Consider the following 18,039-nt stretch of genomic DNA (forward strand, 5'->3'; position numbering starts at 1 on the left):
AGAGCTTTGTAAGCACGGGCAACACAGGAAGTTATGGCTGAAAACGCCTCCCTCCCTCTCTTGACCCCCTGGAACTCTGATCCTACTCATTACTTAAGAGGCTGTAGTAGAAGGCGCCATAACAAAATACCATAAATTGTGTGGCTTAAACAATAGAAGTATATTTTCTCACAGTTTTGGAGGCTGGAAGTCCAAGCTTTGAGTGCCAGCTTGGTCAGGTTCTGGTGAGAGCTGGCTTGCAGACATCTCATTGTGTGTTCATATGACCTCTTCTTTGTGCTAAGAGAGAAAGAGTGAGCTCTCTGGTGGCTCTTCGTATGAGGTCACTAATGCCATCATGAGAGCACCATCCTCATGACTTCATCTAACCCTAATTACCTTCTAAAGAACTCATCTCCAAATACCATCATATTGATGGTTAGAGCTTCAGTATGTTAATCTGGGGGTGGGGAAAGGATACAAACATTGAATCCATAACAGAGGACCACTTGCTTGCCCTAGAATACATACGCTGACAAAAAACTCTGATACCAAATTTTCATAGCAAAATGCATTTTTCACAGGTTTTCAGCCTGTGGAAAATATTGAAATTGTGTACTTACACTCAGAACAACAACAAATATTAAGTTGCTATTCTCCTTTGTTTAGTAGGTTTAAGAGTATTTTTAAAGGTTTATCCAGAGAGCTTAGTTAGACATTGACTATGAGACTAATTTGAAATTGTTCACCTTTATCTCAAAATTGTATTTTAGGATTCAGAATGAAAAAGAAAATCTCTCAACTGATTATGCATGCTCCAGCTAACCCCTCCTATCATCCCCCTGTCCTATGTTAATACATCCCTGGTTAAAATAGGTGTGCCATGTACTGTGGAGAATATCACATTTTTATACTGAGATCTTTTGGTGGGGGGGTGGGCATTTAAACATGTAGATAGTTAAGTCTATTCTTATCATTTCTTTTACATTTTGAAATGTTATTTCCCCTCCACTGATAGACATTTAGTGTTCTAAGTGGAAAAGAATATTAAGTTCTTTTTTCTCCCACTTCTCTACTAACACACTGAATATTTTTGAGAAAATATCAGGCTTCTACATGAAGGATCTAAGTTATGTATCAAAATACTTTTTCAACATATTGGTGTTGGAGTAGAGTTGATGGGAGATGGCATATTAATGCCATTCTTCAAGACCTATGAAATCTGCTTATTTTCAAATATGTACTTGATAAAGATTTAGGGAAAATTGTATCCATCTATATTTAATTAGAACACCACACTATTGTAACATCTAGGTCAAACAAGTTAAATCCAAGGACTCCAAAATGAATGTTTAGTATTCAGCAAATCTAGAAAGAAAGAAATCTTGATAAAGTACATTTCATAAGGTGTATAACTAACTTATTTTTTTCACACAGGGCACTCCTAATTATAAAAGACAGATGGGAGATACTTTGGTCAAATATCGATCTGTAACAATGCCTGAAAATGTTCCCAATCTCAGAACATATTAAGACAAAAGGATTTGTTAAGAATGACCAAACCCCTGATGTAGAAACAGAAGTCAGTTTATTTTACTATATGTAATTATGTACTGTTTACTCTTAATAACATATATCCAGGTTACAGTAAAAAATTTAAATTTCTGGGCTTCCCTGGTGGATCAGTGGTTGAGAGTCCGCCTGCTGGTGCAGGGGACAAGGGTTTGTGCCCCGGTCTGGGAAGATCCTACATACCACAGAGCGGCTGGGCCCGTGGGCCATGGCCGCTGAGCCTGCGCGTCCAGAGCCTGTGCTCTGCAACGGGAGAGGCCACAACAGTGACAGGTCCGCGTACCGCAAAAAAAAAAAAAAAAATTTAACTTCTCTCATTTAAGAAAATGACAAAAAATTAAATTCTATAGCTTTAGGACTAAGTTTCTATTCTGATCCTCGTCTACTCCCCACTCTTCTTCTGCCTATGTGGTCTGTATTCTGAGGCATGGGGTACTCTTGTTTAAACCCACTTGCTGTAGAATGGTGATATCTTGTGTTTGGTTCTAATGTTACAAGATGGATAAAATCATGTTATCTTTCTTTAAAATTCAGGTTAAGCACCAAGTCTTTATCAGTGATATGTTGTATATATTGGGCAAGCCATAAACTGGAGTGTGTAAGAAGTGGAGTGTTATGTTTTGTATTAATGGACTTTATTTTAAATCCACATTCCTCTAGAAATTGGAAATTTATGTTCAGTTAAATTGGAGTCTCACCATCCTTTCCCAGAGGTTATATCCAAATTCTATAGGAAGAGGGGACTATGTAGCACTCTGGTCTTGTCATGTTAAGAGTGGGATAGCACAATAAAATCTCAATTTTCATTTACCTACTCTAAACATCATTGCTTGTTCCCATCTCACCTATAGACAAGGATTCACCCCGGGAGCTTCTCACCCTCTTTGTTCTAAACTCAGGGCACCAATCCCTCCAGCATGGCCACACTGCTCTCCATGTACAAAAGATACATTCTGCTAATTCTAAACCCATCAGACTATGGGTAACTTTTGTACTTCTACTTTGAAGGGTGTTGGCTTAGTTCTTGCTTTGGCTTTTGCTCTAGCAACATACTGGTTGTGTGGTTACTCTAGGCTCTACTCTGGAGACAAGGTTACAATTCCTCTCTGCTCATAGATCTCCAAGTATATCCAGAATATTCTCCCCTATCCTTCCCCAAGAGCTCTGTATGTGGTGGGGCAAGGGCAAGGCATAAATCCACTTCTTGGGTAAACATCATAGACTAAGTTATTTACTTTTCTCTGTGGTCTTTTTCTCATTTACTTCTAGTCTGGAGAGAGAGATGAGGTGGGTAGTCTATTTCTTCATCTTTTCTTTCAAAGTTATCATTTGTGGCATGTTATACCTGAGCTCTTTAAAGCCTAGACTTAAAAAAACCCTAAAGACTAGACTTTTGTAATCGTAAGTGATTTACCTTTTTTAATGTTTTTATGCTACATTGTCCCTCCTAAGGGGGGAGTGCAAAGGGTAAGAGAAGATCTGAGGAAAATTCCTTGGTAAATATGTCAAATACTTGCCTTGATATTTGCTTTCTTTTAAAGTGCTTTGTATGCACCCTGCTATGCCTTTCAGCACTGTTTTGTATATGCGTATTTCTCCTCCAGTTGCCTCTGTCTTCTACACAAACTGCAACAACAGCAGGCAACTTTACTTTTCCTACAAAAGAGCTGATTTTTAATTTTCTGTTTATGACATTAGTACCCCCTGCACTGGGAAGAAATATGGATGTCATGACACCTGCTGAGCTATGTTATTCAATATGCTCCACTCTGTCATAACCCCACCCTATTTATTGTATTTGAAGCCTAACAGAATAATCAGGTAATCATATTATACTCAATATTGTATGAGCTTCAGACACATGTAATAAACTCTGAAATACAATTGATATGCTTAATGCCAAGCCATCAGTACAGATCAAAAATGAGCTACTTTAGTAGGATGAGATCCAATATGAGCTGCTGTTGTTGAGGAAGAATCACATGCAGTGTTTCAAAATCAAGAGTATTAGAGTAAATGACTCTTCTAGTGAGCACAGTGAAGATGTCAATGTTATATTTCAAGAGTAATATGGTTAATAAGTAATTGATACTGCCTTAATCTTGGCCTAAAGGATAGCAGCTGGATTTTCTACAAGACCAACGTGTAACTGGGAGACCATGGATTCCATGCTCATGAGACATAAATCTTGTATAAAATTAACCTTTAGTGATTAAGTGGAAAGATTTTAATCTTCTGAAACAAATCCCTTCCAGAACCTAACAAAAATACTTTGTCTTATATGAAAAACATTATTAAAATAATATCACTCTTTCCTTTATATCTAACAGTTGATCTCATGCCATCAAATTCAGACTTCAAAGTCATTTTAAATTTATATATAGCACAGAGTACTTGGAAGGGAAGGGAGATGGGATGTTCTAAATGCTTTTCCTACAAATTGTTATAAATGGGCATTTACATTTCTAATAGACCTATTGCACCAATTCTCATCCTCATAATCTATTATTCCATTTTAATGTGTTTATATAGATCATCCAGCTACTGTGAATAATATTTGTCTTGACTAAGGATTCCTGAAAATCTTATCTGGTATGATGAGATGTAAGTAAACATCAATAAAAGTCATCTGTAGAAAATTCTGTGTTGTTCATTAAATCAAAACATTTTTTTCACTCAGTCTTTTTTTTTCTTCTATCCAAGGTACTAGACTCACTGCTGAAGGTAGCAAAAGGTTAAAAAATATATATTCTTATGAAAGGAAAACAAGTACATAATTAAATGAAACAAATACGTGGCAAGCATCAGGCATCCTATAAGGAAAAAAGTGTTAGTGTTATGAAAATTCAGTTGTATGAATGTTCACATTCAACTGGAGAAATTAAAAGTCTTCATAGAGAAACTGTCACCTAAGACATGCTTAAAGGATGCCTGAGATTTGAATAGCAGACATCCTGTTTAAAAACAAGAAAATATAAATAAGAAAGGTCATTAAGATGGAGGATAGCATGAGTAAGTTGGAAAAATATGGGGCATATCCAAGGAATAGGTTTGACCTGAGTGGCTGTAATATAGAATTATTAAGAGTAGAAGGTAAACTAAAAATTGGTCTGAAACCATTTACTGAAGAACCTTAAAGATCAAGTTAGGAGTATCTACCAAAATTAATAAGCAATGAGAAGCCACTGAGGGAATGAATATTATGTGGAGTGTGTTTTCTGCAACTTTTCCTGGATTACAAATTAGCTGTCATATTTAAAAACTAACCTTTATTGTTTTTTCCTGGTCCTGTTTCCTACGTCTATATCTTTTATGTAGGTTCCAGATGTTGATCTTTATATTTCACTCACCCTTCCTACACACATACAGGCCCACATGTAAATGAACACGGGTACACACACTTTGGCATGCTCTTCTCTGAACTGCCTTACTGTTTTTTGTTTTGTTTTTTTTTTTTTTTGAGCGGTACGCGGGCCTCTCACTGTTGTGGCCTCTCCCGTTGCGGAGCACAGGTTCCGGACGTGCAGGCTCAGCGGCCATGGCTCAGGGGCTCAGCCGCTCCGCGGCATGTGGGATCCTCCGGACCGGGGCACGAACCCGTGTCCCCTGCATTGGCAGGCGGACTCTCAACCACTGCGCCACCAGGGAAGCCTGTTGTTTTGTTTTTGTTTGTGGATTTTTTTCTTTCCTACCATGAAGTATAGGCAATATTTTTAGACAAGTATTGTGATGATTTCTGGTTGTATTGTATGGGAAATACAACACCCATTTCCTACCCTTTTCCCTTTGCTGTTTCTATCACTGAGGCTGAAAGAATATTCACTTTCTCATATTCTTTTGTAAGAAGAGAGTGGTCATGTGATACAGATCTTGATGCATAATTGGAAATCTGCTAGAATGGCTCCTGGGAAAGCTCTTGCTTTCTAGGTTAAAAGGTCTGAATCAGTATCATTGTCACTACTTTCTTCCTCTTTTCTTTTTCCTGGAATGTGTATATGATAATTCTTGTAGCTGGGGCAGGGGTGTAGGGTAAGGAATTTCAGAAATATTGGTTTCTATATATTTGAGCTATTGAACCAATGTCAGCAGAAATCTATAGATATCTGACATATGATAAAAGTAACCTTAAATTGCTTAATTCACTTTTAGTTTATTTGCTGTTAAAAAAGAGTTCCTAATTAGCATGTAATGTTTATTTATTTTATGTAAATCTTAACTATACATAAATCTATAGAGTATGTTTGGTTAAAGTCAAGTAATTTATTTGCTAAATTCATTTAACCTTTCTGATTCTCACTTTTTTATCTGCAAAAAGAAGAAAATTCCAGCTACTCTGAAGAATTATGAGGACAAAGGGCAACAAAACACCTGATACAGGGTAAAAATACCTATCACAGGGGCTGATCCATAGTGGCAGATTAATGAAGATTTTTAAATGAATGAATAAATAAGACATTCTTACTTCTAGGAAGCTTCTTTGAATGGTGTTAAGTTTTTGCTGTGTTGACTGATTAGACATATCTTTAAAGAATCCTGTTGGTTATCTTTTCTTGCCATCAGAAGAAAGTTGGCAATTAAAGAACATTTGATACCAGTCCAAATATAGAGTTGGAGGTCAGAATTATATCTATATTTAAACTGAATATTAGAGACAACATGTTAGATTTGGTTTCTATACCTTGAACTAGAATTTGATACTGAATCAACCTTGGTTATTAATAAGTGATAAATATAGTCAAATTTGAAGTTGATATAATTTATCAATGTTTAGAAGATTGCCAGTAAAAATTTTGAGTTATATAATTCAAACTTACATTCCTTCTTTATTCGTGCATTGCTTAAGAGCTTACTCTATAGATAGGAGAATATACTAACAACTTTCAACATTGTACAGTAAATAAAAATTGCATTTGTCAAGACTACATGCTATATCATGATTCTACTTAATACCATTAAACTATAGCATGATGATGACTGACAGTACAAAGTATTTCTTAATTTAATGCTTGAAAAGCAGAGAATCAGTCAATATATGAAGTAGGAGGATTGACATTTAATAACCCCAAATCAATATTATTTTAAGAGTTTGTTACATAAGCAGAAGATAATACCTAACTTCAGATAAGGAAGGCATGTAGAAAACATAGTTGATAAAAAGTGGTGGCAGAGTGCATAGTTCACATTTTAAGGATAGCTCATATCCATCTTCAACGTCTAGTAGAATCAACCTAAAGGTTGGATTCATAACCAGATCCTTATAAAATTTTACATAGAATTTCTGAAACTGGTTTTATTTTGAATCACAAAAAGTGGCTATTGTGTCTTATAGTAAATCATGTCAAAAATAATGTTTTTCCTTTATAAACTCTCCTCCTGCCTCCAGAACTCAATCCTGCTGAGCATGTAGAAATTCAGAAGAAAGTATATGGAGGGTTCTTTATTGGAGCTCACTATCAGAATACAGACAGAACCTTTAAAACAATAAACATGACCTCACTGGCCATAATTCATAAGCAAAGAATCAGTTGACTTCAAAATTTTCTGACAAAACTTTTTGCCTTTGAAGTTGAATGAAGGACAATTGGAAATACTCTCAGAGTTCAAACAACTTCCTATTCAAAGAAAAATCTTCCATTTCCTTCTTCTACTCAGAGCATTATTTTAGGGTCTTCATGTCACTACTACAAATGTATAGTTGTATTCCCTTCTATATTTCAGTGGACTTGCATATGAACTCTTGCTTCACATATAAGTGTTGAATAGAGCAAGGATGGGAGCTTAAATTAAAATAGAGAAATCGTTCGTTTGGTATTAAGCTCTAAGATATTTTCTCCTGCAAAAATGAAATCTCCCCTAAATCTCCCCAAAATGTGTGTTTGATTGAAGTATTGAATTATAAATAAGTAGTTCAAGCCATACTGAAAAAAATGGCCTGTCTAGGTCACCTTTACCAGGTAAATCAAGATATAGTAAATTAATCACATGGCAATACTTTTGGAGAACTTCCTCCTGGTCAGGAAGCACATTTGTGTTTATGGAAATTTAGTGTGAAGGTAATTAAGGTAAGGATTGAAATGATGTCATACTGGATTAGGGTGGGTCTTAAATTTAATGAGAGTGGGCTTATAAAACACAGAAAAAGACACACAGAGACACAGAAAAGAAGGTGATTTGAAAACAGAGGCAGAGATTTAAGTTACATTGCGACAAGCCAATGAATGCCAGAAGCCACTAGAAGCTGAAAACAGCAAAGCGGATTTGTCCCTTTGGAGGGAGTTTGGTCCAGCAAACACCTTGATTTTGGACTTCTGACCCCCAAAACTGTTGGAGAATAAATTGCTTTTGTTTTACATCCCCATGTTTGTAGTGATTTGTTGCATCAACCTTAGGAAACAAAAAATACAGACAGGTTCCCAACCTCTGAGATTATCTCCTGTGTTTGAGAAATTAGCAAGTTCAAATGCTCATTTTTCCAACTTTTCTTATAGATAGTGTGCAGGCCTAAAGTCTAGGCTCAGTCACTGTATTTCTTGTCTATTGCTGTATAACAATTACCACACACTTAGTGGCTTAAGACAATGCACATTTATTATTTCATGGTTTCTGTGGTTCAGTAGTCTGGGCAATGCTTAGCTGGGTCTTCTGTTTCTGGGTCTCACAACACCTCAAGTTGTCCGCCAGGGTGCAGTGTCATGTGAGACTCAACTGAAGTTGGATCTACTTCCAGGCTTACGTGATTATTGGCAGCATTGAGTTACTTGTGGTTTCTTGGACTGAGTGCTTGCTAAAATAATAAATGTGTGAACAGATGAATGAATTTTTATTACTGCTTTCTCTGTAGTCTTGGTCCTACCTAGTAATCAATTGTGTCAGCTCCACATGTTAAATGTGCTAGAGTTAACCTTAAATCATTTTGAACTCTTTCCCTGAGAACTCTGTTTCAAAATTCATTCACAGCTAAAGTTCTTAATTTCTTCAATGTCATATCATAAATAGAGGTATTATTTCATCTTTTGGCTCACCTAAGCTCCCCTATATCATTTTCTAAACTTTATGACATTTGATACGATATCAAATGAAATTCTTTGTTGATATTTGCAGTTAAGTTCATCTGCTTTATTGCCATCTTTTTTACTACACTTGCAATATTCTCTCTTCTTCACTTCACATATTTTTTGCTGATATACTCTGTTTCTCACACAAACCACAATGTTCTACCACCATTGCTTTGTTCATACCATTCTTTTCTCTACAATGCTCCCATACTTCTACAGGCATTCAACTGATAATCTTCAAGACCCAACAAAAATATGATCTCTTCTACTCTCATTTCCCTGCCCAGCCCAAAGTAATCTTTTCCTGATTCAGATTCTCACATTTAGTATTTCATAAATTCTATAATAATATGCATCTATCTTATCTCTTTTTGTATGGTGTGAATTCCCTGAGTACACCATACATGATGATTCATCTTCATATTCCTGAGTGCCTTATATATGCTGGATATTCAATAAATACATGAGTGATCTTACAATGAAAAGAACATTGGATACAATAGCTATACCTGTAGACGTTAATCATTTCCTGCATAAAAGAAGCCAATTTCTCTAAATTGCTTCATGTAGGTAAAACCCAATACAACATATGAGTATGACCCAGTTAGTGCAACCCAAATAATACCATTTATAAAAATCTTACAGAATTAATTATCTGCCTCAGTTTCTGTGGCAGTCATTAATGGTACTATGTACCAAATATTTCTGGCTTTCTTCTATCTACTCTCCAGGCACAATTTGTGATTGAGTGGGGTCAGGTGATTATTCTTGACCAATGGATTTGAGTGAAAGTGACATCTACCAGTTCAGCCACAGAACATTTAATTGCTTAAGTGGGACTTTCAGTCCTCCGTCCACTCTGATATGGTAACTTATTTCACTTGAGATGCTGCTGCTCCGTCCTCTGGGTCCCTGGGACATTAAAATGAAGAGAGCTCCCTATTGACCTACATGAACAAGAAAAAAAAACATGATATTCAAATCACTGAGAATTTGAGTTATTTGTTACCACAGTCTACTCTGATGGTACCTTTATTTTCTTTTCAATCTAGCAAGCCTGGATGTGTTTAATAACATAAAATCTGTACAGTTTTTCATTTCTCACTTTTCTTTGCATCACACTTCTTGTCACCCACTGCTTAGAACATCAGCCATAATTTATGCACATGTGAAAAGAAGATGGAATCATTGATGGGGAAAATTAGCTATTATGAACTGGATAAGGAAAGGGACTTCTATAGTGAAAACAAAGGGGCATAACAGAAAAAAATTCTTGAGAAAAGAAGAAAGGATTTAACTTTATTTCAAGTGGAAAATGCAATGAATGTGATACTACAGTCTCAAATTCCTATGGACATTTTTTGTTTATTTTGACAATTCTTTATAAAAGAAAGACAAGATGATGAATGCAACTAATAAAAAAGTTTGGGTTTTAGGCTATGATTAGAAAGGTAAACTTTTCTATGTTAAAATCTGGATTTTTATTAGATAAACATGCTCATAGCAGAAATTTATATTAATACATAAGTCTATTATTATACCTTTCTAAATAAGAGTGCTACCTTTGCTGTATACTATCATAAAATTTCAATAAATTATTTTCTTTTACAGAGGATCTAAACTTTAAAGATAAGTGACCTGCTCTAGGACATAAATGCAAGCAGTAGAAGTTTTAAAGAATAATGTGACCTACCCATGTGGTCTTGGGAAAGCTTGTGTTTTTACAGTCTCCTTCCTGAGAGCCAAAAAGCAATTTTAACATAATGGGCAGTTTTAAAAAATTGAAGATCAGAGGAAAAATCCTATATTAGAGAAAGTTACAATAAATTCTTAATTATGATGTCATTTGAACCCACAATGACACCGGGGTGTTAGAAAATTTCTTTAAACTATGTGTCTCAGGAGGACGATAGAAAGCAATGAAAAAGTCTCATCCATTGATCTTGAAAAATTTGCTGATATAGCCCTTATGAAATCCTGACGTAAGTAGTTTCTGTGGAGAGTCATATTAACAAAGCGTGATCCTGTGAAAGACAAAGTGCACCAGACAATCAAGATGACTGTTCAGGCTATTGTTAACAGGGGGGACATTTATTAAAGAAGACTGTCTCAAAGAGAAGGAAGGGGCCTTGGTATTACAGAAGCAGGTACACAGGAAATCATTGCAGTGGTACAGGAGTTATGAGGAAAGATGGAGCAAGGTCTTATCTTGGAATATTAGCAGGCAGGTGCCTCTGAGAACAAAAGGGTGGGGTATTTCAGAACTATTAGTATTTTCTAGGCATACTGGGCTCAGGTAAAGTTCAACATCATCAATTCCAAACCCAAGTTTCAGTCGGGACACAGAAATCACTCTAAGAATTTTTAGCAAAAGAGGGCTTAATACAGAGAATCAGTTGTTTGCAAAACCACTGGAAGGGTTGAAGATGCAAACATCAGGAGAAACTTCCACTAGCTTTCAGGTTCAACACTACAGGTGTAGTGTGGAGAACCAGGTGGTAACCAGGTTTTTCCAAACAGAACGGAAAACTGCAGATGCTGTTCTTAATAATCACAGCAAAACCTCTACAAAATCCTACATCTGCTAAAGCCCATGCACTCACCTACCACCGCCAAAGAAAAAAGGAATACGGCTCTGCCTCCCCTCCACCTTCCAAATCCTGCTCAAACGCCCCTCTTAGTAGAACAGTAATTGTATTCCAAGCCCTGGAGTCAAGAGAATCTGGCTCCTAATACCCAGCCACTGTGAAACAGAGGAAACATTAGGAGGATTTTGCTGCTTGCAGAATTAAATGAGCATGCTACTTTTTATTCTTAATAAAACTTTGAAGAGGATTAATTCATGACAACCAGCAACATTTCTCCTTGTATCACCACCTCAAACCTCTCCCACACCCTGTTGCTCCTCTTTTAGATCCTAATTCTCTGCCCCTAAATCTTTCACTTCCCTCCCTTTTATTCTCTCTTCCCTATTTCCTTCCCCCATCATCCCTTTCTTTTGCTGCTCAACTTAAAAACTAAAACCCTTGGGACTTCCCTGGCAGTCCAGTGGTTAAGATTCCGTGCTTCCAATGCAAGGGGCATGGTTTCCATCCCACATGCAGCGCTGCAAAAAAAAAAAAAAATCATTAAGTAGGCTTTGAATTTCCTACTGGATGTGAGATTGATATTTCTAGGCAATTTTATGTAAATTTCCAAGGCCTGCTTGATGATAATTTTTTTTAATTTTACAGGTTTATGAGAATGTGATCACCTCTTATAGAAAAATACACTCTCTGATGTATAGTGACTCATACACGGGACATTACCCCTTTTTCTTTATTTTTTCACAGCACCATCAGTAAGAAACACTTGGTCTAACAGGGTAAGGATTACATCACAGCATCACGCAGCAAGGATAAAACTGGATCTTCAACACTTTTCTTCCTTTGGCCACCTTTACCACCAGAAAGTGTTTCCTGATAGATTCACTTGCCCCTTTATGCCCTCTCTTTTTCTGTCTTCTTCCTTTCTTTCCAGCTCCCCATCTCTCATCATTTCTTATGCAGGACATAAGTTTCACAGTTTCCTTCTACCGTGGGGTACAGGGAGATAAGGAACTTCTCATTCCCTCTACCCAAAACAGCCTATGAAGATACTTTGTTAAGTGAAAGATCATTTACTATGAAAAGAAATGATGCCATTCCCATACGGACAGAAGTTGTGGCCAATACTGTGATTCTAAACAGAGCAATTTGTTTGGTACTATGCTATTTAAAGGAAGACCAACTCTTTAATTCTCAGATCTTAACCTCATAAAAGAGAGAACTGAGCAATTAATACAGAAGCAAGGTAAAAACTACAGTGTACAAAGAAACAAACTCTCATCAGTACTAGTTTAATAATCTATCCAGTACATCATAGACTTCCTGAGTGAGGTCTTCAGTGCTATGTGCAAGAGTGAAACAATAACAATCCTCCCTTCCTAAGCAATGTTTTGGTTAATTCTGTAGGAAAACATGGTAGGTGTGAGGGTAAAAGTGTGGAGCCTAGACCCAGACTGCCTGCATTTGAATCCTGTCACTGGTACTTAATTGTTATGTACTTTGGGACTGAGGACAACTTGACTAACATTTCTAAGACCCTGTCTCATGAACTGTAACAGAGAAATAAAATAAAGACAAATATCTTGGCTCCTTCAGAGTTGTTGAAAGTATTAACATAGTGAAGTGTGTAAAGCATTTGACACACATATTTTAAAAAAATGTATGGGAGTATAGTTGATTTACAATGTTGTGTTAATTTCAGGTATACAGCAAAGTGAATCAGTTGTACATATACATATATCCACTCTTTTTTAGATTCTTTTCTTATATAGGTCATTACAGAGTATTGAGTAGAGTTCCCTGTGCTATACAGTAGGTCCTTATTAGTCATCTATTTTATATATAGTAGTGTGTATATGTCAATCCCAATCTTCAAATTTATCCCTTCCCCCTTACCTCCAGTAGCCATAAGTTTATTTTCTACATCTGTAACTCTATTTCTGTTTTGTAGAAAGTTCATTTGTACCTTTTTTAGATTCCACATATAAGTGATATCGTATGATATTTGTCTTTCTCTGTCTGACTTACTTCACTCAGTATGACAATCTCTAGGTCCATCCATGTTGCTGCAAATGACATTATTTTGTTCTTTTTTATGGCTAAGTAATATTCCATTGTATATATGTACCACATCTTCTTTATCCATTCCTCTGTTGATGGACAATGAATGTTGGGGTGCATGTATCTTTTCGAATTATGGTTTTCTCAGGATATATGTCCAGAGGTGGGATTGCTGGATCATATGGTAGCTCTATTTTTAGTGTTTTAAGGAATCTCCATGCTGTTCTCAATAATGACCACACCAGTTTACATTCCCACCAACAGTGTAGGAGGGTTCCCTTATCTCCATACCCTTTCCAGCATGTATTTTTTGTAGACTTTTTGATGATGGCCATTGTGACCAGTGTGAGGTGATACCTCATTGTAGTCTTGATTTGCATTTCTCCAATAATTAGTGATGTTGAGCATCTTTTCATTTGCTTTTTAGCCATCTGTATGTCTTCTTTGGAGAAATGTTTATTTAGATCTTCACCCATTTTTTGATTGGGTTGTTTGTTTTTTTGATATTGAGCTGCATGAGATGTTTGTATATTTTGAAGATTAATCCCTTGCCAGTTGCTTTGTTTGCAATAACACACACACTTTTATGAAATACTGTCACCAAAGCAAGAAAGCTCACAGTCATTTCAGGCTCCTTCCTCCACTTTATCTTCTACCTCTAATTTCTCACAAAATTTGCCTTTTAAATATCTTTCAAATATTTTCGCACCTTACTTTAAACCCTTAACAACATCTCTTGCTGGGTCTGTAGCAACCAGGTCTTAACTCATTTTTTATTATTATCGTTGTGTCATCCTCCTACCCCCCTTCCCTAATTATCACTTACACTGCAGCCAGTGATCTTACTGTATGGAAAATGTAATCAGTCTAACTCCAATTTTAAAACCTTCATTTTTATGCAAATACTTATAAAGTTTAATCTCTATCATTTAGTAGATATGAACCTCATCATCTAAATTTGTCAACATTTACAGCAGTGAAGATCAAACTTCAGAGTGGATCAGAGTCCTCTGGGATGTTTGTTTAAAATGAAGATTTTAGATTCTTACTCCACGGGCAAGTCTTGAATGGTGTCTCAATTAAAGACCACAAGTTTGATTTTTTAACAGTCAGGCCAGGACATTCAGATTCAGCGTTCCTGAGATCACCTTTTGAGAAATACTCTGCTCTATATCCCCATAGCCAACCATTTCTCCACTACCCCTACCCTCTGTCCACCTTATATGACTGGTGGGTCTTCAAACATGACATGCTTTAAATGCCTTTTTGCCTCTACAACTGCTATTTCTACTTCCTGGAAAGTCCTTCCTCACCTTCTGTCTGGCTAATTTCCATTCTTCTTTCAGCATTTCATTCAAATGTCACTCCTGTGTGAGAAGATCCCTGAGTTCTCTCAGAGAGAAGTTAGTTACACCTTCTTCTACTTTTTAGTAATATCCTGTACTAATCTCTACTTGTACTCCTGGCATTGGGTTATAAGTAAATTTTATATGTTAGACCTCTCTACTAGACTATAAAGGCATGACAGCAGGAAGGCATCCCATTCATTCTTGTGTTACCATTATCCAGGGCCTGGCATATACTAGGTGCTAAATAAAGTATTCATTGGCTGAAAGAAGACACTAATAAGTGTTAGAAAATCACTTACTTGGGATTATTTAAAGATTTAGGTCACCTGCATATGAAAAGTATTTCCTCCGTAAGCTTTCTGCTCTTATCTGAACTATCATTAAATATTATCTCTAAATCTTCACAATAAGACCAAGAGATAAAAACATTATTAACCTTATGTTAGAAACACCTGACAAAATTGAAAACTCTATTCTGTTTATTTGATTATTTGATTTCACTGAAGCAATAATTATAAGACACTAAAGAGGGCTTCCCTGGTGGTGCAGTGGTTGAGAGTCCGCCTGCCGATGCAGGGGACACGGGTTTGTGCCCCAGTCCGGGAAGATACCACGTTCTGCGGAGCGGCTGGGTCTGTGAGCCATGGCCACTGAGCCTGTGCGTCCGGAACCTGTGCTCCGCAATGGGAGAGGCCACAACAGTGAAAGGCCCGCATACCGCAAAAAATAAAAATAAAAAAAAAATAAGACACTAAAGAGATGGAAGGTAAAAAGGTTTCATGTTCCCTTTATTCCCTATTAAATACAATGTTGGAATAAACCAGTTATCACCTTAACTGTTGGTAACGTTGCCTGAGGGTGGAATTCTCTAAGTACCACAAACAGTTCCTGGAAACTGGAACTGGTGCAATTCACCTGGCCCTGGGAGTGGATGGTACATAGTTTTACCTGAGATTTGCAGCCAAAATTTGTCTACAAAATAGAGTGAATTCAAAGAGGGGCTGGTGTTATTTCCAACATTTTACTATTTTACATAAAGGAGAGGACTGACATTGCTGAACTTTACTTGAAGCATGTGATCCTGGAAAAGAGCAAAGGTTAAGAAATCCCTCCACTCTTTTGTATTCCAGGAAATGGTTTACTACAAAGAAACATTCTTCCCCATATGACTTAGATAAGGCTCCCAGATGATGTCCTTGCTTATCTATGACAAGGCCACAGACTCTCCAAATCCACATTATTTGACTCATAATGATTAACAACACTGTTTGTCCCCATTGACCAATCTGGACCAAATGCCCACTCATTTGACTTGACCAATCTGTAATCAGACTTCTCTCCTTCCCCTAGGCCATTGAGTTTAAACAAGCATTGGGAGCTTAAGCAGGCATTAGAACATGGAACAACCCTCACTTAACAGCTCCTCCTAAGATTCAGCTGGTTGCAAGAAAGACATTCCTTGCCCAACTGTCCAATGAGGCCACATAAGCATCCCACTCCCTATTCCCATACATGAAAGCATAATGGTAGATCAAGAGATGGGTAAATCATGGTTTTCTCCTTCTCCAAATGCACTGCTTCACTACAAAAATTTCTTTCTCAGAACCATCAGAGAATTAGTCTTCAGGATAATTTATTAAGTGCAGAGAGAGGAGAGGAGTAATGAACAAAGCACCTATCATTCATTGAGTAACGTTTCTACTATGTGCCAAGGAATGTCCTAGTCATTTTACTTTAACAAAATTGGAGGAAAGTAGAGTTAAAAGGTAATTACTCAAATAAGGTAATGTATTCATGATTGAAATTTGTACCAGTCAATACACAAGTTTAGATCATCAACTATAAGAACTGCCTTAATTTTAATAGGTGGAGGTACAGGTTACTAAGTGCTTCAGTTTCTAGGAATTGTCCACCAGGATTTTTAGAGAGACAAATGCAAAAAAATTATAAAGGGGAACTTTTTAATACAGATGTTATCCTGGTTTTTCAAAAATTACTTTATTTATGTTCAGTTGGGCCTTGACATATAGATGTGGGCACTGAGGGATTTTGTGTGGTTGTGCAGCTCTATTTAACATTATCAATGATTTTGTTTCAATTACATGATTCTCATTAAAAGAGTTCTCTATACAGCTGAGGCATTACTGTACAGTGGTACCTCCTTTTATCATGTTTCACTTTATTGTGATTCACAGATACTGTGTTTTTCACAAATTGAACATTTGTGGCAACCCTGCCTGAAGCAGGTCTATCAGTACCATTTTTTCCAACAGCATTGCTCACTTCATATCTCTGTGTCTCATTTTGGTAATTGTCCCAATATTTCAAACTTTTTCATTGTTATTATATTTGTCATGATGCTCTGTGATTAGTGACCTCTGATGTTAATGTTGGAATTGTTTTGAGGAGTCACAAACCTAATCAATAAATGCTGTGTGTGTTCTGACTGCTCCACCAACCAGCCATTCCCCATCTCTCTCCCTCTCTTCAGGCCTACCTATTCCCTGAGACACAGCAATATTGAAATTAGGCCAGTTGATAACTATACAATGGTCTCCAAGTGTTCAAGTGAAAAGAAGAATCACATGTCTTTCAGTTTAAATAAAAAGCTAGAAGTGATTAAGCTGGAAATGAGGAAGGCATGTTGAAAGCTGAGATAAGCCAAAAGCTATACCTCTTATGCCAAACAGCCAAGTTGTGAATGCAATTTTCTTGAAGAAAATTAAAATTGCTACTCCAGTCAACAAATGAATGATAAGAAAGTGAAACAGTCTTATTGCTGATACGGAGAAAGTTTTGGTGATCTGGATAGATGAACAAACCAGCCACAACCTTTCCTTTAGCCAAAGCCTAATTTAGAGCAAAGCCCTAACTCTCTTCAATTCTCTGAAGGCTGAGATAGATGAGGAAACTACAAAAGAAAAGTTTGAAACTATCAGAGGTTTGTTCATGAGGTTTAAGGAAAGAAGCAATCTCTGTAACATAAAAGTTCAAGGTAAAGAAGCAGGTACTGATGTAGAAGCTTCAGCAAGTGATGGAGAAAGTAAGATAATTAATGAATGTGGCCACTTAAAATAATAGGTTTTTAATGTAGATTAAACAGCCTTATATTGGAAGAAGATGCCATTTAGGAATTTCATATCTAAAGTGGAGAAGTCAATGCTTGGCTTCAAACCTCAAAGGACAGACTGACTCTTTTGTTAGGGGCTAATGCAGCTGGTAATCTTATTTTTTTTTTTGGAGACTTTATTTTTTCTATTAATTTTTATTGGAGTATAGTTGCTTTACAATGTTGTGTTAGTTTCGGCTGTACAGCAAAGTGAATCAGTTATACGTATACACATATCCCCTCTTTTTTAGATTTCCTTCCCATTTAGGTCACCACAGAGCCCTGAGTAGAGTTCCCTGTGCTATACAGTAGGCTCTCATTAGTTATCT

Source organism: Hyperoodon ampullatus, assembly GCF_949752795.1.
Source record: "Hyperoodon ampullatus genome assembly, chromosome: 2".
Taxonomy (NCBI): domain Eukaryota; kingdom Metazoa; phylum Chordata; class Mammalia; order Artiodactyla; family Ziphiidae; genus Hyperoodon; species Hyperoodon ampullatus.